Raw genomic sequence first — 24,989 nt, forward strand, 5'->3', positions numbered from 1 at the left:
GAACCTACTGTGTAGCACAGGGAACTCTGCTCAATGCTCTGTGGTGATGTAAATGGGAAAGAAATTGGAAAAGAGGGGATATATGTATCTGTATGACTCATTCACTTTGCTATACAGCAGAAACTAACACAACATTGTAAAGCAACTATACTCCAATAAAAATTAATAAAAAAAGAAAACTCAAAATAAAAAGAAACTAACACAACATTGCAAAGCACCTATACTCCAATAAAAATTAACAAAAACATAAACAAAACAAAACAAAACAAAAAAACCCCACAGATTCTCAGACCACACCCCAAAAGAGTTTATGTAAGTCTGTAGTAGGGTCAAGGATGTGCATTTGTAAAAATCTCATTAGAGGATTTGAACATGCAACCAGGTTAGGAAACCATTGGCTTAATCCGTTGGTGAATTCTTGTGGCTGAGTCGCGTGGAAGGGTGGTATCACGGCTGGCTGGTGGGAGAGAAACTTGGGGGTTTCACGGACTCCCACTGTCCTCTGTCATAGCTGCTATTATAAATGCAGCTGTCTTTCTTCACCATAGGGAACAAGTCTTGCTCTGACCTTCTTCATCAAGGTTTTGTGTCTGATGAGAAATAGAAAAGTGAGGAGTTGCTGAGTTCTCAACCAAGGTCTTCCACTAATTGTCCACTAATGGTTTTCATTATTGACCCAGGAGCTGTTGTGGGTTAATAGGGCAGAATAGAACAGACTAAGTAGATCTGTAGCTGCATGAGATCATACATCTTCCTCAGTTAAGTGTGGGGACAGACAACTTGTGTCCCAGGCATGTAAAGTGGAATAAATACGTGATGTTGGTAGAAGTGTTCCATGATGAAAGCTGCTCATTCTGTAATCACACCTCCTGAAACTACCTCTATTATCTCTTAGAAGAGAGTGGTAAGAGGTCTTTGCATCTGGATGTCATGCACAGTGCCCTGGGACCTGGAAAGCTTTTACTCAAGCTATAGAAGTAAGACCTGTTTACTTCCAAACTGATGTAATTACAAATATCAAGTCATGTCTACTGTACAGATAAAGCCAAATGATAGTGATGTTATTTGGGGCTGTGTCTGTGTTACTTGGAAGATTTAGGGGGCTTTCAGAGAGGCTGAAGACCTAATTGCAATAGGGGAAACTTTGAAACCCTCATGTTTTCAGCCTAGCATACCTCATCTTTTTTAATCTCTCACTTTTATTTCTGAAAAATGTTCCTTGGGGTTTCTGAAGGGCAGGAGCTGTTTAGGAGGAAGGAAGGAGAACCTTTTCAGGGTTTACTACAACTTCCTGTTTATTCCTTATCAACCGCAGACCAAAGCCATCCTTAAGAGAAAGCTGGGGAACGCTATAGAAGTTTCCATCTCTTGTTGCTCTTTTCATGGGGGATGAAGAAGGGACCGAGGAGGGAAGAGAGGTGCAAAATGCCAGTGAAGGGATTCGATTATTTTTTCTTTGCTTATTTTGAAACCTGAACAAAAGCTGTACCTCTTTGCTCATTGCAGAAACAGCCTTTATTCATAAGGAATTTCACAAATCATACAGAAAGGAAAAGCATTTGAATATACACTAATCAGAAAGGTATCAGAAATTCAGTAGTGGTGAGATATCAGTGTTTCATTGGCAGGGATAATTTGATGGCAGAGAAGGGGTGCAGAGTTAGTAAGGCAAGATGTTAGGATTTAACGATGAGGGTTAAAATGATGCCTCCTTCCCCAGCCCACTGTAAAAAGTCATTCCTATAGCTCTTTGGCTACTATTATTAATAATAGAAACAATGTTTGATATTAGGCATCATAAATAATTGTGAACTTACCGTATATGTGTGCTTGTTCAAAAGGTCATACATTTTTTTACACGTCTCGCTCACTTTTGAGGCCATGGGCTGCGCAGATTATTTTAATGCATTTGGTTAATAACACCGATGTGCTACTGAACCATGTTAGATTCACCTAAACCATGAAAACAGCCATGGCCCATATCTTATCTAAGTGCTACAGATCCTCAGAGAGAGGTGTCACCATTCCATTGTACAGAGGAGGGGGACAGAAGAACAGAGAGATTAGGTAATCTGCCCAGGATCTCACAGCCACTCAGAGGTTGAGTCAGGAGTCAAACCAGCGTCCACCTGACTGCAACCTGTGGGAAATTTCTGTTTTCCTGTGGTGATTTTCATAGACATGAACCCCACCATGCAAGAACCCCGGGCTTTCTTTTTCTTGCAGGGCCAGATTGAAGCCCACATGTACAATCATATAATAGAAAAAGACGTCAGGCACAAGGCAGTCATAGAAAAGGGACTCGGGACATAGAGTTTAATTGCAGAAGGCACTCTTACGTGCATTTAGAGGATCTCAGATGAGGCTAAACTGGGATTCACTCTGTTTTCAGAACTAGAAGTCAAGACTTCCCTGATGTCTGTGCTTCAGTCACCGTGCATTGGAGTTTGGGGGGATTGTTTGGCTGAAGGATCAGGGAGAAGTTGTGGGGCCTGGCACACTGACATACTTTCTGGGCTTTGCCAGACCCCTGGATTCCAAGAGGGCCAAGGGGTGCTGCTGTCAGGAGCTAACAGAAGTCTTTCTGTGAAAGATTTCGTAAGATTCTGCAGACATGTTTTGGGTTTCCTTGCCTTACTGAATTTACTCCTGCTAGGCAAAAGTCACTGCTTCTAAAGGCCATTTTCCCACTGGGTGGAAGGCACTGGCAGGAGCCTTTCCTAATCAAGGTTGGTTCTGAATGTACATAGTTACCCTTCTGCAGGTCAGGGCAGGATGGGCTAAAGCACAGCGAATGATGGGGGATTAACACAATGGAGGAGAAAGGAGACTCCCACCCAAGTCTCCTGTGATTAACTCTGCAAAGGAATGCAGCTAGAGCCATGTGTGAGAGGAGAGAGAGAGGGACTGATAATATTTTTAATACTTGCTGAAATCTGAGAACCCAAGACAGCAAGTTCACAAAGACTGGGGACAGGAATGATTCAGTGTGTACATGTGAATAGAGCTGAAGAACTAAGCAGTGGCCACAAACTAGTGCATGGGAACAAATGTGTGCGTGAGCTCTGTGTGGTCAGGAGCTAAGGACATTCGGAATCTTTACTATTTCATTTCATTTCATTACATCTTAATCTATTTATCTATTTATTTATTTTGGCCAACCTTCCAAAAACAGAACAAAACACTTCTGCTGGCCCAATCCAGCCCGCAGGCCTCTGACGTGTCGCAGATTACCTTACCCCTAACATTTGTGGGGCCCAGGACAATAGTACAAAGAAAGATCCATATACTCTGTCTAAATATTTAAAAGTTATCCATCAAGCTGACAAATTATTAAGTGCGATCCATGCCATCCTCCTACCCTGCAGATGCACCTACATACTGACCTGGAAGAGCCAGGTTCTAACATAGGATTCTGAACTCTGCTAAGGTCTGCACTGGCTGGTGGCTACTTGGGGATGCAGGCTCCTGTCCCCAAGGCCTCCAGCTCCTGAGCTGCCAGGCCCTGGCCCTGGCTCTGTTCTGCCACACAAGGAGCCTCCGGCATAGCACCTGGACAGCCTAACCTGAACGCCCAAAATCTGTCCGCATACTCTGCAAACCACCACCCTTCACCATCCCTCAGTCTGGGGGTTGGGGTGCAGGCATGCTGAGTCAGTGGTGTGATCCTCTCCTGGAATCAACTTGGGGAAGAGTGTGCCCCAGTCTTGGGAGGAAGCTTAGTGTCATTTGGCAGGACTTCTGATATCCTGGGCACTTGAAGGTCCGGACAGGTGGGGACGGCAGGCTCTGGGTGGGCACATGCCCACATGCCCTGTGGACTCTGCCTGTGGGAGGGCTCAGCCAGGGAAGGGCAAGATCAAAGTCCTCTATAGTGTGCAGCCCAGGGCAGGGCCCCTCTCCTCCAGGTCTAAGGGTAGAACTGGTCTCAAATGTCTTTGGGGCTTGTAGGCATTGATGAGATGTCTAGAAGAACCCCAACCGCATCTCGTAGCAGTGGACTGACATGTGGGGACTGCAGCTCCAGGCTAGTATCTGCTGCTAACTTCCTCTGTGTCCTTGGACACATTGCTTCTCTGTGTGTTACCGAATCCAAGCTCAGTCTGCTTGCCTCATGACAGGCCAATAATCGGGAGATGAGGTGTTGAGGCAAAGAATAGCAACTTTATTCAGAAAGCCAGGTGTCCGAGAAGCTGGCAGACTAATGTCCCAGAGTACCATCTTATAGGGGTCTGGATACCAGTTTCTTTCATAGAACAGAGAGGGAGAGAAGGTGAGAAAGTAAAGTAAAAAGGCCATAAGTCTTGCAAAACATCTCCTGGCTTGGCCAGCCTCAGGGAGGGAATGTATTAACTTCTTCTTTTCTGCAGCCATTCACAGGTGGGCAGGGTCAGAATATCTCCCTGTGAGCTGAACAGAGGCATTTTAGTTTAACATTCAGGCCGAGGGGCAGGGTTCCCTGAGGCAGGCCATTATGTATGATTATAATAACAAAAGAAACGAAAAGCAAAGGTTAAAGTAAAAGAAACAGATCCAACATGGAGTCAGATTTTGCTCTTCCCTGTTCCTCGTGGGCCTCAATTTTCTCATCAATGAAATGAAGGTGTTGAATGAGGTGGTCTGAAATATGCTTTTCCACCCCCTGAGAAGAAACGCTTTTGCTTTCATTTGCATCGACTCATGATAAACTTTGATTTTGTACAGAAGTTAGGAGGGGAAGTAATTTAAAATCTGCTCTTTTATTTCTCATTTGAGAGCAGTTTCCTCATGTTTTTGGTCACTAAGGGGAAAAAAACGCTGGGGTGGGAGAGATGCTAGGAATGAAAGAGTTGACTTACATTGCTAATTATTTGTGCTAAGTGGTTGTGTAATAGGTAATTTGAATATAAATCGTTTCTCTTTTTAGTGTAACACTTAACCATATGAATAACAAAAATCCTCAAATGCAGTCAGAGTTCATTTAAATGTTAATTTAATTTTTATTTACCACTTGGCCTCCCTGTTGAAATATATATAAGTTAAAGCAACCACAGGCTGGGTCCCTTCTGCTGCAGCTGGTGGAACTCACTCTTGTACTAATGGTTGTTTCCTGTAATTTATTTCTCCTGTGTATCACCTTTGTTGTGAGAGAGGAGAAAATGAATTTCTTTAGAAGTAGTATTAATCCACCTCTGCACACATCAAGGTACAGAAAATAAAACATCAGCAATACTCCTTGAGAATTTTGAAGCACTGCAGATAAAGGTTGGGAACTGAATATGAAGATGGTGGAAGGAATTTTGCACTTAAAAGATGATTTGGGTAAACCTTAACAAAAATAACCAAAGCTTTTGGACACAAGGAAGCTCAGAATGAAAATGGAAAGTTTCTTTACAAATGGTTGTTTTGCCCTTTCCCAGGGAGCAATTCTGTTGGAAAGTGACCCACCCAGGACAGATCTACACCAGGGCATCTCAGTCTTGGCATAAATGACATTTGGGCTGACTGGTTCTTTGCTGAGTGGCTGCCCTGTGCATTGCAGGATGTTTAACAGGTCTCTGGAGTCTACTTGCTGAACATCAGTAGTTCCATCTTTGGGGCTGAATTGTGCTCACCCAAATTCATATGTTAAAGTCTTAACCACTAGTATTGTCACCAATGACCCTTTCGAGTGGAGCCCCAACAAGAATCCTCCTCACCAGTGTCACTAGCACCAGTAAAATGAGACCTAGTTTGGTTCAGAAGCCAAGGAGAGCATTATTCTTTAATCAAAGATTAGAGAAGTATGAGCTCTAAAGCACATGCTCTCCAGACAGGCGGTGGGTGGGGCTACTTTATAGGTTCTGGGCAGTGGGGAAGGGAGGGGCAGAGTTCTTGCAGGGCGGGTGCAGCGGGGCTGCTCAGGGCTCCAGATCACAGTGCCTGGCACGGCCTCTCTGCACACGGCCTGCCACCGCCGTCTTGAATTGCAGTGCTGTGTGCAGGGTTTCTGCACCTGGCCTGCCGAGCTGAGGTGTCCACGCAGCCATTTGGTGCTAGGAACTCTGTTCTGAAGGGCCAGGTACAAGGCCTCTGCCCGGGCACCCTATGAGGAGTGACACCAGACTAAGCACAAAGGAGACAAAATGTTAGACTTTATTACCCGGATTTGATTTTTATTCCCCAAGAATTCTTAATGAGCTTTGCCAGTGACACATCCCTCCTCTGTCATTTGTCCTACTTATTCTCTGGGGGTGCTGAGGGGAGCTGAGGGTGCAGGTCCATTTTCTGTAACTGTTTCCTGCTGAGCGTGGGTGTCATCGTAACCCAGGCAAAGGAGCAGAAGTGCTCCCCAGCTGCCTTTAGAACTGTGTGATGGTCACCAGGCCTGGGCCATTTCTCTAACCTTTTGGAGACAAGGCAGAAAATGAAGGTATCTCGGTCTTGCCTGTGGGCGAGTGTGCCCTGACGCTGAGGCTCACTGCCAGGGCCTGGATCTCCCTGGTCACGCTTTGTTGTTTTTCTGTTATTTTTCAGAAGAGAAGCTTCAGGTCAGAAAGAGGTTCACACGAGTAGTCAGGGGTCTATTGCCCCTGGTTGTCTGGAGTCTGGGGCCCCCTTCACTAGAGTGTGGTGCACACATGGAGCCACCCCCTGCATCTTCAGGGCAGAATGGGTGCTAGAGATCACGGACTGGGGGTCTGTTCCACTTAGGGGTGAGCTGGGCTTTCAGGCTGCCAGTTTTTCAGGTTCTTAGGTTCACCCAGGCTCCTGGCCAGAAAGGGTGGAGAGCCAGGTCTGCAGATGTGCACATCCTTATTCTGTGAGAGCGTTCCTGGTTTCTCCTACCTGGAGGGCACACTTGAGCTGTTCCATTTCAAGGGAGCTAAGTTGCCCCTTCTCTCATGGGTGGGGAATGGATCTACCATACGTAAGTTCAAAGGCTTTTAACTTGAACTTATCCCTTGGGGATAACCACGTGTGGAGTAGGGCAGTGAGAAGCAACTTAACTCAATTTTGTTGAGTTCCCTGACATAGCTTGGCTAAGGCCCATTTCAAGGTCTGATGGGTTCTCTCTACTTTCTCCAATGGTTGGGGTCTCCAGGCTGAGTGCAAGGTCCAGTTTAGGCCCAGGACGCATGCTATCCCCTTTGTCACTTGAGACACAAATGTTGGACCATTATTGCTTTGCAGGGATCCTGGGAGCCCAAACCTGGGGATTATTTGAGTAATGCCTTAGCCACTTCAGCTGCTCTTTCAGTTCTATCGGGGAATACTTCTATCCACCCAGAAAATATGTCTACCAGCACCAAGAGATATCTGAAATTACCCGGTACCTTGGCATGACAGTGAAATCAATGTCAGTCTTCTCCAGGGTGTGTCCTTCTGGTCTGAACAGGCCTTATCTGGGGGCCTCTGGAGGCATCTGGTGCTGGAATTGTTCATTGTGTAAATGGGGGCACGCCTTGACTATCCCACTGATGATACTTTTCATGCCAGGAGTCACCATGACCTCAAGTAACCAATTATATAGGACTTTCCTCCTGTAGTGAGTTCCTTGATAAGCCTCCCTGATGGCTTGACAAGCTGCATTTCAGGAAAAAAGTATCGCTCATGTTCACTAGCTAGCCACCCATGGCCTCCCAGATCTCTAGCAAAGCCCATTTTTGGGCTTTGTCTAATTCTTCCTTTGTGTCGACCGGGCAGTAATTGGATGGATCTGGCCTTCAAGGTTTGAGGGGTAGTTGCCAAGTTACTGGTTCTAGGGCCACCCTTTTGGCAGTTGTGTCCACCTTACTCTTTCCCTTTATTACCTCTGCACCCCCTTTTGGTGACCCCTACAGTGAAACACTGCCATCTCTTTTGGAAGCTGTACTGCTTCTAAGAGCTTCAGTATGCTTAAGCCATGTTTCACCCGTTTATTCTCCACAGTAAGCATACCTTTTTCCTCCCAAACAGTCCCGTGTGCATGTAGAATGGCATATGCATACCGGGAGTCTGTGTAAACACAGAAGATCTCCCCTTTCCTGAGCCAACTCAGGTGAGGGCTATCAGCTCCACCTTTTGGGCCAAAATCCTTGGGGGTAGGCTTCTTGCTTCTGTGACTTGGGTCTGGGCGGTTACTGTGTATCCCGCCAGCCTTTTTCCCGCATAAAACTGCTCCCTTCCATGGACCATTCTTCTTCAGCATTTGGGAGAGGCTCCTTCCTAGGTTGGGGTGACCGGAATATATCGTGGTTTCTATACAATCATGCTCCAGGGGCCCTGTTTCTATGGGTAGCATTTAATCTTCCTATGTAGTACAGCCTGGCCCCAGTACCAGCTGGGAGATGGAGAAAGTTGGCCCGTCAGTGAGTCTCTAAATCACAACACCATTTAACAATTGGACTGCTATACCAGAGACAAAGGAAATGGGATGAAATTCTCTATGTACAGCTTTTTATGGCCTTATATCAGAACAAAGTTCTTCAAGAGGGAGGTGGTCGCTCCTCCACTGAGGTAATATCAGTCCTTGACTCTCCCCTGAGGGCCTTCCTCATCTTTGGGCAACAGGCCCAAAGGGCCTCTCCACACCAGCCCCCTCTTCCAGAACCTAGTCCAGCTACTACGCAAAGCAGGACTAATTACGAGCCAGGGTCCAACCTACCAGGAAAAGTACTCCCTTTGAGGCAGGCCCCCTATGGAGAAGCAGGCCTCAAGCAGGTACATGTCCCATTTACCACTTGTGTAACTGGAAAGTCATAGTAAGGGGTTGAGGGAAGATCCGGAGAGGTTCCTGAATCTGATTAGGGGAACGTTTCACACCCATGACGCCACCTGGGCTGACGTCCAGAGCCTCCTCAATGTACTCTTAATGGGGGAAGAAAAGGCCACAGTCTTTTCAAAAGCCTGAGAGGAAACAGACAGAGAAAACGGAAACAATGCAGGTCATGCTATTTTCAGACCAGGGAATCAAGTGGTCCCAGATAATGAACACAACTGGGACCACTGAGACAGTGGAGAAGCGGGTGGAAGACAGAGGCTGACCCGTTATAAAAATATGATCCTAAAGGGAATTCAGGCAGCAGGAAAGAAACTTGTCAGCTGGAACAAAATAAAGGAAATCAACCAGGAGCCAACAGAAGACGCTTTGGCATTCCTACCGCACCTCAGGAAATGCCTTTGAATCAATACCATCACTGACCCTGAATCATTAGAAGGGGATGCAATCCTGAGGTCGTATTTCATTTCCCAAAGTGCCCCTGACATTAGGCATAAACTTCAGAAACTATAAATAGAACCAGATACCTCTACCTCTCACCTGGTCAAGTTTACATACTGGATGTTTAATAGCCAAGATGTAGAGGAGGAAAGGTCAGAAGATAAAAAAGCCCAGGGGCAAGCCCACCTACTGGCTGTGGTCCTCCAATGTCAACCTGTCAGTGGGGGAATCTGGACTAACCAACCCCCCACGGAGACTCTTAACTCCAGTGAGTGACCCACAGCCCCCACTGAGGGGTAGCAAGCCAAGGAAACTAGGACCCAATCAGTGCACCGTATGCAAATAAGAGGGACACTAGAAGAAAGAATGCCCTCGCCGCCCCCAAAGGTGGGTAGAAATGACAGATAACCAGCCACCGCCCTCAAAGGCAGATGGTCCAAATAGATGAAGAATGACGGGGCCAGGGGGCTCCTAAGCTGGCACTGCAGTTGACCCTCAAGGAGCCCCGAGTGACGTTGGATGTGGGGGGGAAAGCCTGTCAAATTCTTAGTCGACACTGGTGTCACTTAACTCGGTTCTGAACAACAGATCAGGCGAACTCAGTCACAAGAGTTGTAAAATTATGGGGTATCAGGAAAGGGCCAAGAACGGGCATTTGTAGAGCCATTAGAATGTAAATTGGATGAACACACACTTACCCATTCCTTCTTGTATATTCCTGAATGCCCTACACCCCTGATAGGAAGAGATATGTTACATAAATTGGGAGCTACTAATCCACCTAATGGCAGCCAGACTGGAGACTGTCATTCCCCTAGACAAAGGGCAGAAGATGAGAGTGTTAATGGATGAAGACAAACCTCCCTGGGGCAGAGCAAATCGACCTTTCCAGATGGCAGTGCCCGGTGCTGCATATGTGCACCTGGTCCACTGCCACCATCTTGAATTGAGGTGTTGGATGCAGCCCTTTTGCACATGGCCCATGAGTGGAGGTGTCTTCACAGCCATTTCGCACTGGGAACTCTGGTCTGAAGGGCCAGGTGCCAGGACTCTGCACACGGCACCCTGTGAGCAAGTGAAACTAGACTAAGTACAAAGGAAAAAAAAAAGTTAGACTTTATTAGCCAGATTCTCTTTTTATTTCTTAGGAATTGTTAATGGGCTTTGCTGGTGACAGTGTCACAGAATGTGACCTTATTTAGAAACAGGTTCTTTGCAGATGTGATTAGTTAAGATGGGGTCACTGGGGGTAAGCCCTAATCCAATATGACTGGTGTCCTATAAGAAGGGGAAATTTGGACACAGACAGGCTCACAGGGAGAACTCGTGAATGTGAAGGCAGAGATTAGGGTCATGCGTCTGCAAGCCAAGGAATGCCAAAGAGTACCAGCAAATCACTGGAAGCTAGGACACAGGCATGGGACAGATTCTCCCTCACAGCCCTCAGAAGCAACCAACCCTGTTGCTTGGTCCTGATTTTGGACTTCTAGCCTCCAGAACTATAAGACAATACATTTCTATTGTTTAAGCCACCCAGCTTGTGCTACTTTGTTACGCAGCCTCTGGTTGTGACAACCCCAAATGCCTCCAGACATTGCCAGATGTCATCTGGGGGAAAATCACCCCTGCTTGAGTTCTCTCTAGGGTATGTATTATCCAAGGCTGCTTTCACCCGTTTACAGCAGAGCTGAGTAGTTATGACAGAGACTGCGCCCGCGAAACCTAAACTATTTACCATCTGACCCTTTATGGAAAATGTTGGCTGACCCTCAGCTGAAACTATTCTGTGGTTCACCTGAACATTTGCTATGGGGATGGAGGCACACTGGGTTCAATCTGGGACCGCAGAATTGGTCCGTGGAATTAAAGATGAAGGTGAGGTTGCTGGTATGCAGAGAAGGACAGTAGCTTGCCCTAGACGGAGCTGGCCAGCAGTGCGTCTTGGACCAGAGTTCATCTAGGTGTCCTGACTTAAGAACCCTTGTTCTCAGCCCTTATTCTATTTCCTGCCTCTCACACTGCTGTTCCGCTCCATTGCCCGGGATGGACATCTTTTTTTGGACCAGTTGCCTCCTTGTACCAGTCTGTGATTGTAGGGAACTTTCTCAGTTTAGCCTTTGTGTTACATGAAGCTTTAGGCTGTCCGCTCATGGACTTGGCTCTCTGTAGTTCCATGGTCCCAGGTGTTCTAATGGTTTGCTATTGTGACCATCCACAGAATGCAGAAATGCAGGTGGTGGGAGTCTTCTTTCCTAAAAATGCCCTCTGCAAGAAAAGCCTGTAAAGTCTGCCCTGGCTGTTAGTCTTGAGAAAGGTTTTACAGATACCTTTGGTATATGGGTGCAGCTAGAAGACTCACATGTTACTCAGAAGCTCTATCCTCAGCCTCATTTCCTGTCTGTCTCTGGCCCTCAGCCCCCTGATGACAGCAGCAGCAATTTAAAACTGTCCATTTTTCCCCCATGATTGGTTTGCTTTTAAGACCTAGGAGGTCAACCCTGCCCTGCTTCCTTCAGGCTCTGAGGCGATACTGAAAACTGTGGGGAAGAAACAAAAGCAAAACCAGAAAAGCTAATATAGATAATTGTTTGAGGTTGAATGTGTACCCCCAAAAGATATGTTGAAGTCTTAAATCCCCCACCCCCCGGTACCTATGAATGTGGCTTATTTGGAAATACAGTCTTTGAAGATGTACTCAAAGTTAAGATGAAGTTATGAAGTCACCTCTAGTCCAATATGAGAGGTGTCCTTATAAGAAGAGGAAAAGAGACCCAGACAGACACACAGGGAGATGGCCATGTGAAGATGGAGGCGGAAACTGAAGTGATGCATCTATTGATACAAGCCAAGGAGCGCCAAGGATTCATGGCTGTCAGCAGCGACACGGAGAGAGACATGGAACTGATTCTCTTTGTGTGCCCAGGAAGGAACCAACCCTGCTGACACTTTGATTTCAGACTTTTTGCTTCCAGAACTGTGAGAGAATAAATTTCTGTTGTTTTTAGCCACCCAGTCGTGGTACTTTTTTATGGCAGTACTAAAAAAATGAATATAATTATTAAGGAAAACATGTATTTTTGCATCTTACATTGTTCAGTGTGGCTTAGCAATCGAGTGGCTTTGAGACTTGATACACTGTTGGCGCTTACCAGCTCTCGTACCCTCTTGCGGCTCCCTGTACTTTTTCTTCCTAGCAGTTTTCACAACTTGTAATTATATATTTGTCTTTGTAGCTGTTTGCTTCTCCCACTAGATGTGAGCTCCGTTCATGGCAAACAACAGGTATTCAGTAAGTATTTGTTGAGAGACCTTGGACAAGTCATTTATCATTTCTGAACCTCAGTTTCCCAATCTGGAAAATAGAAATATTAGTGATACGTACTTCATTGATGATTGTGAGAATGAAGTGAAATACTATATATGCAGCATGAGGCATATCACGGTGCACGATAAACGCGGACCTGAATATTTTCTACTTGACTCCTTTCCTGGAGCCTCCTTAAAAGCCTCAGTGGCACACAGTGCTTTGGGTACACGTACCTGCTCTGAATCTTGGCTCAGCACATAGCCAGCTTGTATAACTTGTTTTGACGACCCCAGGTAACGATTTGTCATTAAGAGCTACAGTTGAAATTTGACCTCCCCAGAGAAGTTTCCATGGTTTCTAAGACCTCATCACTAAACAGCCCTGAAGGTATAGAAAGAACCTTCCCTGAAATTGCCATTAAGGCCATCCTTGTCACCCTGGGAAAAGCTGATGGACAGAAACATATCGATGTGTTAACAGTTTGAGACTTTTCCCCTGAGAAAACCTTTTAGCTAGTGAGGGTTCATTCACCTTAATTAAAAATTATCCAATGGATACATCTCTTTCCATCACTCTGTGGGCACACGCAGAGGTTTGTTTGTTTGGTTTTTTTTCAGGAAATTAAATTTAAAAACTCATCCTTCTTCAAATAACTCCTTTGTTTGCTTTATTAAGCAGAAAAGCCTGCTGGACATCAGTTGCCAATTAAATGTGGGTGTTAATTAACATGGCTATGTCCAAGCGCTCCCCAGGATCAGTCTGCCACTTGGGGTCCCATTGTTGAAGATGGTCCTGAATTGCAAAACATTTGGCATGACATGACCACTCGGTACCTCCCTGAGACACAAGAAAGTAGACTTAAGATTAAGTCTGCTATATAAATATTGCACAGCTCTTTTTTTTCCCCCCCAAATGGTGAGACACATTCTTCATAGGATTTAAACTAGGGTCACGCTGCCTGGAGGGGTGGGATAGGGAGGGTGGGGGGGAGGGAGACGCAAGAGAGAAGAGATATGGGAACATATGTATATGTATAACTGATTCATTTTGTTGTAAAGCAGAAACTAACACACCATTGTAAAGCAATTATACTCCAATAAAGATGTTAAAAATAAATAAATAAATAAGTAAACTAGGGTCATGATCCTGTCCTCTATTTATTTTTGTGTGATGCACGAGGTAAGAACAGTTTTACATTTTTAGATGGTCAAATATAATCAAAAGAATAATAATATTTCATGGCACATGAAAATTTTATGAAATTGAAATTTCAGTGTTCTTTTTTTAATCGAAGTATAGTTGATTTACAATGTTGTGTTAGTTTCAGGTGTACAGCAGAGTGGTTCAGTTATATATATATAGAACATATATACATTCTTTTTTGAGATTCTTTTCCATTATAGGCTATTACAAGATATTGTCTATAGTTCCCTGTGCTATACAGTGGGTCCTTGTCGTTTATCTATTTTATATATAGTAGTGTGTATCTGTTCATCCCAAACTCCTAATTTATCCCTCCCCACCCCCTTTCCCCTTTGGTAACCATTAGTTTGTTTTCTATATCTGTGGGTCTGTTTCTGTTTTGTAAATAAGTTCATTTGTGTCATATTTTAGATTCCACATATAAATGATGTCATGTGCTATTTGTCTTTCTCTGATTTACTTCACTTAGTATGATAATCCCTAGATCCATTTCAGGGTTCATATTTTATTTTCTAAATTTTTTTTAAACTTTTTTTTTAATTAATTAATTTATTTTTGGCTGCGTTGGGTCTTCATTGCTGCGTGTGGGCTTTTTCTAGTTGCGGTGAGGGGGGCTACTCTTCGTTGTGGTGCACGGGCTTCTCATTGCGGTGGCTTCTCTTGTTGTGGAGCATGGGCTCTAGGCGCGCGGGCTTCAGTAGTTGTGGCACATGGGCTCAGCAGTTGTGGCTTATGGGCTCTAGAGTGCAGGCTCAGTAGTTGTGGCACACAGGCTTAGTTGCTCCGCGGCATGTGGGATCTTTCCGGACCAGGGTTCGAACCCGTGTCCCCTGCATTGGCAGATGGATTCTTGACCACTGTGCCACCAGGGAAATCCCCATCTCAGTGTTCTTGAATAAGGTTTTATTGGTACACAGACACAACCATTCATTTACTTGTTGTCTGTGGCCATCCCTGATTTAAATAATCACTGTGACACTGAAGCTTGACTTGAGGACACACACACACACACACACACACATACACACACACGCACACTCTGTCCCTTCTCCCAGCATCTCTCCAATAGGGCTGCCTTGACACCAAGCATTCCCTGGCGCATTTATCCCTTAGAGTCTGATGAGGTATCATCAAGAATGTAAACCCATCTGTGGTCTTGTGAGCAGTGAGCTCTGTACATTGAAGCTGCTGCTCAAGGTAAAGCTCACTGCTCAAGGTGTTCTGGGAATCAACTTCTACCTCTTAGAGATGTGTTAACTCTCACAGTCTCTTCTCACATGCCGTCATCCTGGAGGAGGAGAAAAACAGCATTGCCTCCAGGCAGCCCAGGAAAGGGGACATGAGAATCTGGAAGGCAAGACATGCTGGCTATGGGGAAATGAGAGTGAACACCCCTCCTTGTTGTCCTACGAGAAGGGCCAGATCTGCCTTCTTACACATCTGTCCTGAAACCCACGTCAACCCTTGACTGCATCCCATGGAGAGTTAATGGTGTGTGCTGCCAACGGTGCGGGGGAGGGCGGGAAACAAAATTGCAGTGAGTCCACGGTAACTGAATCTTAGGGCCAACTCCGAGCAACCTGGGAAGCAGGTGATGTGTGTTTTTGCTAAACCCCCATACCCTGGAGCTGCTCATCCTAAGCGCGCTGCTTCTTCTTGTGCTTCCCTGGCTGACCTGAGGTTCCCTGCCACCTTTAAAGACACTGAAAGTCTCCCCAGGGGACCAAACCAAATCACCCTCACCCTTCAGTGGCCTCCTGCTGCTCCTAAGCCACCCAGGATCTCTGTGTCTTTGTTTTCATGCATATAGAATTTCCTCATAGGTTATCAATTTGTCAATAGCCATGTGACAATAAAACATCGATGGATAGGTGATAGATACATTTTAGTATAAAACAAGTGTGGAAAGCAATATACTTGAGACATTAGGTGAGTGTGCTCTGGAATCAGCAACCTAGAATCAAATTCTAGCTCTGTTATCTGCCAGCTGTAAGTCTTTGGCAAGTTCACCATGTCTCAGAAACTCAGTTGTCTTTTCTTAAAAAGGGGATGATGAACGTTTGATAGAATGGCTTTGAAGAATAAGCGATTTTGAGTAACTTCCTAGCACAGCGTCCAGCTCAGAGTTAGTGGAAGTAAGTGGGACGTGATAATAGTGCTATTGTACTTTCAGGTAACGATGAACTTGTCTGTGAATTTGACCTGGAGCGTGAAGCATCTGAGCGACTTAGACCTGGGTAGGTTACAGGAGCCAACTCTGCCCTTCCCTGGAAATACATGCATGTGTAAACATACACACATATTGGTCTCTAGCTTCAAAGACCTTCCTCCGAGCCCAGTGCGATTGAAATGGCAGCTTTATTTATTTATTTAATGCCATGGTCTCACAGCATTGCTGGGAACTGACGTTGACCCAGATGTTGTTTTTAGCCTTGTTTCTCTTTTTCCTTTATCTTCATGAAATCAAGCAGTCCTCCCACACTTTCTTTCACTTAGCAAATATATATCAGTCACTCACTGTGTGTCAGATTATACTAGGACCTGTCAGCAAAGCAGACAAGGTCTGTTCCACAGTCCAGTTGGAAGCAGACAGGCATTAATCAAATCATCACACACAGATTTACATTTTTAAAGACCCATCTGGCTGCAATGAGGAGTTTGGTAGAAGGAGTTTGGTTTGATGGAATCAGGGAGACCCACGAGGAGGCTAACAGCCCCTTGGGAACCAGATGATGGTGGATCAGACAGGAGGTGTGCTGTAGGATGGAAGGAAGTGGACGTGTTAAGGAATGATCAGAAGGTAAAGTCAAGACGACCGGGTCAGGGATTGGGTATGGAGATGGAGGTGGTCAGGAATGACCCTCTGGCTTCTAGCTGTGGCCCTGCAGGGAGAGAACTCCGGAAGAAGGCCAGGTTGTGAGCAGAAGACATGCATTCCATTTGGATACCCGGGTGGGGTGCCAGTCAGATGTTAGCTATATGGGCCTCAGAGGAATTCTCCCTGCTGTTTGGCATGTTCAACCTGACCACTTACAGTGGAAGAATGCATCCCTAAATCTCCTGCCCACATATGTGCACACATGCACAGGTTACACTTGTCCTTCAGATAAACATCATGGAAAAAAAGAAATCATTGCCTGCTCTGTGGTAGCACAAGATGTCGGGATCGGCTGTCACAGAGCAAGTACATTTGATCCCTACAAGAAAGGAAAGTTTTCCTGGAATCTCTGAATCTCTGAGGTGTCTTCTTAGCCTCTGAGGTGATCCCTGGGTTCTTTGATTCAAAGATTCCGAATACTTCCACTGCACTATTATTCCCTGAGCAAAACAGTCACACGGAGAATGCCCTCGAGTTTGCTGTCATGTCAGAATAAGCCCGTTCATTTCTGAGAACCACAGTGGTTCATATCTACTAAGTTATTTTGCTCTCACTCTAATTAGGCAATTCTTAGCAGATTGGACTATGATTTTTCGGTTCACTTTTATTGAGGTATTAATTTACATACAATAAATCAATCAGTTTTAAGTGAGTTTTAACAATGTATATAGTCTTGCAACCACCAGCACACTGGTGATATAGAACATTCCATCACCGCAATGAGTTTCCTCAGGCCCCTTTACAGTCAACCCCTTCTCACCAGTCCCTGATCACTGGCAGCCCTTGAGTTGCTTCTTATCCCTATAGTTTTGCCTGTTCTAGAATTTTATATCATTGAAATCACTCCATAAGTAACGTTTTCTGTCTCACTTCTTTCATTCAACATAGTACTTTAGAGAGTCATCCATGTTGTTGCATGAATCAGTAGTCTGTTCCTTTTTATTGCTAAGTACCATTCCATTGTCTGGTTATATCACAATTCACAACTGATGGGCATTTGGGTTCTTTCCAGTTTTAGGCAATTATGATTAAAGCTGCTACTGATGTTCACATACAAGTCTTTATGTGGAACTTCATTTCTCTGTAATAAATACCTAGGGGGGAAATTACTGACTCATAAGGTAAGTTTGTGTAACTTTAGAAGAAACTCTCAAACTATTTTCCAAAGGAGTTATAACACTTTATATTCTCTCTCAGCAATATATGAAGATTTCAGTTTTTCCACATCCTCTCCAATACTTTTTATTTATGGCCATTCCGCAGGGTATGAAGTAGCATCTCACGGTGGCTTTAATTTGCATTTTCCTTGTGATTATTTAGGTTGAACATATTTTCATGTTCTTATTTGCCATCTTCTATATACTTTGGTGAAGTGTCTGTCCAGATCTTTTAACTATTTAAAATTTTTATTTACTCACTTTTTTAAAACCGTAAAATTGAATTTTAAGAGGTCTTCCTACATTCTAGATACAAATTCTTTATCAAATATGTTTTGTAAATATTTTCTCCCAGTCTGTGGCTTGCTTTTTCATTTTCTTACTGATGTCATTTTTTAGGTTTTATCTATTTATTAATTTTTTTTTAGTTTAACTGTGGTAAAATACACATAATGTAAAATTTACTCTCTTAACCATATTTTTTTCAAAATTCCACAAAGAAAATTATTCATAAGTCAATTCAGGCATTCATTCATTCATTCTTTTTTTTTTTTTTTTTCAGTCCTGGCTCTTTTATTCACTTTTTTTTTTCCACACACACACACACACACACACACACACACACACACACACACACACACTGTATTTTAGTTTTACAAGAGATAAACTGACAACAAGCGTTGTAAATGGATGACCACAACAATGATTGCAATTACCAAACACGAAACACACTGATACTATGTCATAATATTGACATTCAGTCCAGTAATCCTCCACTGTAACAGCTCCCTTACTTTGCAGTGAAAATTGATTTGTGTCATTTTTGCCTCTGAGTCCTTGTGGGAATTTTTTTTTTATTCAAACAGAAAGTCACAAGAATTATAATCATCCTCATCAGTTCACTCAGTCCCATGTAATTAATTTTTTTCATCTTGATCTTTTGTTAGCACTTTTATGAATTCATCAGTTTTCCATTAGCGTTCTGAAAATGCTTAGTCATTCAGTTCAGCACTATAGTCAATTACCAGAAACCTGTACTTGTCAGAGTCTTTTCCTTGAATTCCGTGAAGATGAAACCCTTTTATAGGAACATTTTTGTGAAAGCATCAGAGTACACCCAGTACTGCCTGTAAAGGACAAAAGATTTAAAAATTACCACGGTTAAAGATTTGATGAAAGTTCATAATAATGCAATCGACAAGGAAATTTAGTTATTTCTGAGATATATATTTTAAAGTAATAACTAGAATTATGACTTATAACATTATACCAGAATATATACGACTTTTGGAAATTTCGTGTAATGTCTGAAACATTTATATTAACATATTTCCATACAAATAACCCAAAGAAAGTTTAGTATTAGTTGTTTTGTTTGTTTGTTTGTTTGTTTTTTTATACTGCAGGTTCTTATTAGGCATCAATTTTATACACATCAGTGTATACATGTCAATCCCAATCGCCCAATTCAGCACACCACCATCCCCACCACCCCGCGGCTTTCCCCCCTTGGTGTCCATACGTTTGTTCTCCACATCTGTGTCTCAACTTCTGCCCTGCCATCTGGTTCATCTGTACCATTTTTCTAGGTTCCACATACACGCGTTAATATACGATATTTGTTTTTCTCTTTCTGACTTACTTCACTCTGTATGACAGTCTCTAGGTGCATCCACATCTCAACAAATGACTCAATTTTGTTCTTTTTAATGGCTGAGTAATATTCCATTGTATATATGTACCACAACTTCTTTATCCATTCGTCTGTTGATGGGCATTTAGGTTGCTTCCATGACCTGTATATTGTAAATAGTGCTGTAATGAACACTGGGGTGCATGTGTCTTTTTGAATTACGGTTTTCTCTGGGTATGTGCCCAGTAGTGGGATTGCTGGATCATACGGTAATTCTGTTTTTAGTTTTTTAAGGAACCTCCATACTGTTCTCCATAGTGGCTGTATCAATTTACATTCCCACCAACACTGCAAGAGGGTTCCCTTTTCTCTACACCCTCTCCAGCATTTGTTGTTTGTAGATTTTCTGATGATGCCCATTCTAACTGGTGTGAGGTGATACCTCACTGTAGTTTTGATTTGCATTTCTCTAATAATTAGTGATGTTGAGCAGCTTTTCATGTGCTTCTTGGCCATCTGTATGTCTTCTTTGGAGAAATGTCTATTTAGGTCTTCTGTCCATTTTTGGATTGGATTGTTTGTTTCTTTAATATTGAGCTACATGAGCTGTTTATATATTTTGGAGATTAATCCTTTGTCCGTTGATTCATTTGCGAATATTATCTCCCATTCTGAGGATTTTCTTTTCGTCTTCCTTATGGTTTCCTTTGCTGTGAAAAGCTTTGAAGTTTCATTCAGTCCCATTTGTTTATTTTTGTTTTTATTTCCATTACTCTAGGAGGTGAATCCAAAATGATCTTGCTGTGATTTATGTCAAAGAGTGCTCTTCCTATGTTTTCCTCTAAGAGTTTTATAGTGTCTGGTCTTACATTTAGGTCTCGAATCCATTTTGAGTTTATTATTGTGTATGGTGTTAGGGAGTGTTCTAATTTCATTCTTTTACATGTAGCTGTCCAGTTTTCCCAGCACCGCTTATTGAAGAGACTGTCTTTTCTCCATTGTATATCTTTGCCTCTTTTGTCATAGATTAGTTGACCATAGGTGCGTGGGTTTACCTCTGGGCTTTCTATCTCGTTCCATTGATCTATGTTTCTGTTTTTGTGCCAGTACCACATTGTCTTGATTACTGTAGCTTTGTAGTATAGTCTGAAGTCAGGGAGTCTGATTCCTCCAGCTCTGTTTTTTTCCCTCAAGAGTGCTTTGGCTATTCGGGGTCTTTTGTGTCTCCATTCAAAGTTTAAGATGATTTGTTCTAGTTCCGTAAGAAATGCCATTGGTAATTTGATATGGATTGTACTGAATCTGTAGATTGCTTTGGGAAGTATAGTCATTTTCACAATATTGATTCTTCCAATCCAAGAACATGGTATATCTCTCCATCTGTTGGTTTCATCTTTAATTTCTTTTATCAGTGTCTTATAGATTTCTGCATTCAGGTCTTTTGTTTCCCTAGGCAGGTTTATTCCTAGGTATTTTATTCTTTTTGTGGCAGTGGTAAATGGGAGTGTTTCCATAATTTCTCTTTCGGATTTTTCATAATTAGTCTATAGGAATGCAAGAGATATCTGTGCATTAATTTTGTATCCTGCAACTTTACCAAACTCTTTGATTGGCTCTAGTAGTTTTCTGGTGGCATTTTTAGGATTCTCTATGTATAGTATCCTGTCACCTGCAAACAGTAAGAGTTTTACTTGTTCTTTTCCAATTTGTATTCCTTTTATTTCTTTTTCTTCTCTGATTGCTGTGGCTAGGACTTCCAGAAGTATGTTGACTAATAGTGGTGAGAGTGGACATCCTTGTCTCATTCCTGATCTTAGAGGAAATGCTTCTAGTTTTTCACCATTGAGAATGATGTTTGCTGTGAGTTTGTCATATATGGCCTTTATTATGTTGAGGTAGTTTCCCTCTATGCCCACTTTCTGGAGAGTTTTTATCATAAATGGGTGTTGAATTTTGTCAAAAGCTTTTTCTGCATCTACTGAGATGATCATATGGTTTTTCTCCTTCAATTTGATAATATGGTGTATCACATTGATTGATTTGCGTATATTGAAGGATCCTTGCCTCCCTGGGATAAATCCCACTTGATCATGGTGTATGATCCTTTAAATGTGTTGTTGGATTGTGTTTGCTAGTATTTTGTTAGGGATTTTTGCATCTATATTCATCAGTGATGTTGGTCTGTAATTTTCTTTTTTTGTAATATCTTTCTCTGGTTTTGGTATCAGGGTGATGGTGGCCTCATAGAATGAGTTTGGGAGTATTCCTTCCTCTGCAATTTTTTGGAAGACTTTGAGAAGGATGGGTGTTAGCTCTTCTCTAAATGTTTGATAGAATTCACCTGTGAAGCCATCTGGTGCTGGACTTTTGTTTGTTGGAAGATTTTTAATCACAGTTTCAATTTCATTACTTGTGAATGGTCTGTTCATATTTTCTGTTTTTTCCTGGTTCAGTCGTGGAAGGTTATACCTTTCTAAGAATTTGTCCATTTCTTCCATGTTGTCCATTTTATTGGCATAGAGTTGCTTGTTGTAGTCTCTTAGGATGCTTTGTATTTCTGTGGTGTCTGTTGTAACTTCTTTTTCATTTCTAATTTTATTGATTTGAGTCCTCTCCCTCTTTTTCTTGATGAGTCTGGCTAATGGTTTATCAATTTTGTCTATCTTCTCAAAGAACCAGCTTTTAGTTTTATTGATCTTTGCTATTGTTTTCTTTGTTTCTATTTCATTTATTTCTGCTCTGATCTTTATGATTTCTTTCCTTCTGCTAAATTTGGGTTTTGTTTGTTCTTCTTTCTCTAGTTCCTTTAGGTGTAAGGTTAGATTGTTTACTTGAGATTTTTCTTGTTTCTTGAGGTAGGCTTGTATAGCTATAAACTTCCCTCTTAGAACTGCTTCTGCTGCATCCCATAGGTTTTGGATCATCATGTTTTCATTGTCATTTGTCTCTAGATATTTTTGATTTCCTCTGATTTCTTCAGCGATGCCTTGGTTGTTTAGTAACATATTGCTTAGCCTCCATGTGTTTGTGTTTTTTACGTTTTTTTCCCTGTAATTGATTTCATAGTGTTGTGGTCAGAAAAGATGCTTGATATGATTTCAGTTTTCTTAAGTTTACTGAGGTTTGATTTGTGACCCAAGATGTGATCTATCCTGGAGAATGTTCCATGTGCACTTGAGAAGAAAGTGTAATCTGCTGTTTTTGGATGGAATGTCCTATAAATATCAATTAAATCTATCTGGTCTATTGTGTCATTTAAAGCTTCTGTTTCCTTATTTATTTTCACTTTGGATGATCTGTCCGTAGGTGTAAGTGAGAAGTTAAAGTCCCCCACTATTATTGTTACTGTCAATTTCCTCTTTTATAGCTGTTAGCAGTTGCCTTATGTATTGAGATGCTCCTATGTTGGGTGCATATATATTTATAATTGTTATATCTTCTTCTTGGATTGATCCCTTGATCATTATGTAGTGTCCTTCCTTGTCTCTTGTAACATTCTTTATTTTAAAGTCTATTTTATCTGGTATGAGTATAGCTACTCCAGCTTTCTTTTGATTTCCATTTGCATGGAATATCTTTTTCCATCCCCTCACTTTCAGTCTGTATGTGTCCCTAGGTCTGAAGTGGGTCTCTTGTAGACAGCATATATATGGGTCTTGTTTTTGTATCCATTCAGCAAGCCTGTGTCTTTTGGTTGGAGTATTTAATCCATTCACGTTTAAGGTAATTATCAATATGTATGTTCCTATGACCATTTTCTTAATTGTTTTGGGTTTGTTTTTGTAGATCCTTTTCTTCTCTTGTGTTTCCCACTTAGGGAAGTTCCTTTAGCATTTGTTGTAGAGCTGGTATAGAGCTGGTTTGGTGGTGCTGAATTCTCTCAGCTTTTGCTTGTCTGTAAAGCTTTTGATTTCTCCATCGAATCTGAATGAGATCCTTGCCAGGTAGAGTAATCTTGGTTGTAGGTTCTTCCCTTTCATCACTTTAAGTATATCATGCCACTCCCTTCTGGCTTGTAGAGTTTCTGCTGAGAAATCAGCTATTAACCTTATGGGAGTTCCCTCGTATGTTATTTTTCATTTTTCTCTTGCTGCTTTCAATAATTTTTTTGTCTTTAATTTTTGCCAATTTGATTACTATGTGTCTCGGCGTGTTTCTCCTTGGGTTTATCCTGTATGGGACTCTCTGTGCTTCCTGGACTTGGGTGGCTAGTTCCTTTCCCATGTTAGGGAAGTTTTCGACTATAATCTCTTCAAATATTTTCTCTGGTCATTTCTCTCTCTCTTCTCCTTCTGGGACCCGTATAATGCGAATGTTGTTGCATTTAATGTTGTCCCAGAGGTCTCTTAGGCTATCTTCATTTCTTTTCATTCTTTTTTCTTTATTCTGTTCCGTGGCAGTGAATTCCACCATTCTGTCTTCCAGGTCACTTATCCATTCTTCTGCCTCAGTTATTCTGCTATTGATTCCTTCTAGTGTAGTTTTCATTTCAGTTATTGTATTGTTCATCTCTGTTTGTTTGTTCTTTAATTCTTCTATGTCTTTGTTAAACATTTCTTTCATCTTCTCGATCTTTGCCTCCATTGTTTTTCTGAGGTCCAGGATCATCTTCACTATCATTATTCTGAATTCTTTTTCTGGAAGGTTGCCTATCTCCACTTCATATAGTTGTTTTTCTGGGGTTTTATTTTGTTCCCTCATCTGGTACATAGCCCTCTGCCTTTTCATCTTGTCTGTCTTTCTGTGAATGTGGTTTTTGTTCCACAGGCTGCAGGATTATAGTTCTTCTTGCTTCTGCTCTCTGCCCTCTAGTGGATGAGGCTATCTAAGAGGCTTAATGTGTGGGACTGATGGTGGGTAGAGCTGACTGTTGCTCTGGTGGGCAGAGCTCAGTAAAACTTTAATCCACTTGACTGTTGATAGGTGGGGCTGTTTTCCCTCCCTGTTGGTTGTTTGGCCTGATGCAACCCAACACTGAAACCTACCCGGGCTCTTTGGTGGGGCTAATGGCAGACTCTGGGAGGACTCACGCCAAGGAGTACTTCCCAGAACTTCTGCTGCCAGTGTCCTTGTCCCCATGGTGAGCCTCAGCCACCACCTGCCTCTGCAGGAGACCCTCCAACACTAGCAGGTAGGTCTGATTCAGTCTCCCTTGGGGTCACTGCTCCTTTCTCTGAGTCCCGATGCGCACACTACTTTGTGTGTGCCCTCCAAGAGTGGAGTCTTTGCTTTCCCCAGTCCTGTTGAAGTTCTGCAATCAATTCCCACTAGGCTTCAAAGTCTGATTCTCCAGGAATTTCTCCTCCCGTTGCCGGGAGGTTGGGAAGCCTGACGTGGGGCTCAGAAGCTTCGCTCTAGTGGGTGGACTTCTGTGGTATAAGTGTTCTCCATTCTTTCAGTCACCCCCCCAGCAGTTATGGGATTTAATTTTACTGTGATTGCGCCCCTGCTACCATCTCATTGTGGCTTCTCCTTTGTCTTTGGATGTGGGGTATCTTTTTTGGTGAGTTCCAGTGTCTTCCTGTCGATGATTGTCCAGCAGCTAGTTGTGATTCTGGTGTTCTCGTAAGAGGGAGTGAGAGCACATCCTTCTACTCCACCATCTTGGCTCCTCTCCCTCTCTTAACCATTTTTAAGTGTACTGTTCAGTT

General features: G+C 42.8%; 1 pseudogene; it reads right to left on the reverse strand.

The window, feature by feature from the left end:
• LOC116753341 overlaps positions 1-12,775 on the reverse strand; it is a 103,050-nt pseudogene extending 90,275 nt beyond the window's left edge.
• Positions 12,776-24,989: the final 12,214 nt, after the last annotated feature.

This window comes from Phocoena sinus, chromosome 1, assembly GCF_008692025.1.
Source record: "Phocoena sinus isolate mPhoSin1 chromosome 1, mPhoSin1.pri, whole genome shotgun sequence".
Classification (NCBI taxonomy): domain Eukaryota; kingdom Metazoa; phylum Chordata; class Mammalia; order Artiodactyla; family Phocoenidae; genus Phocoena; species Phocoena sinus.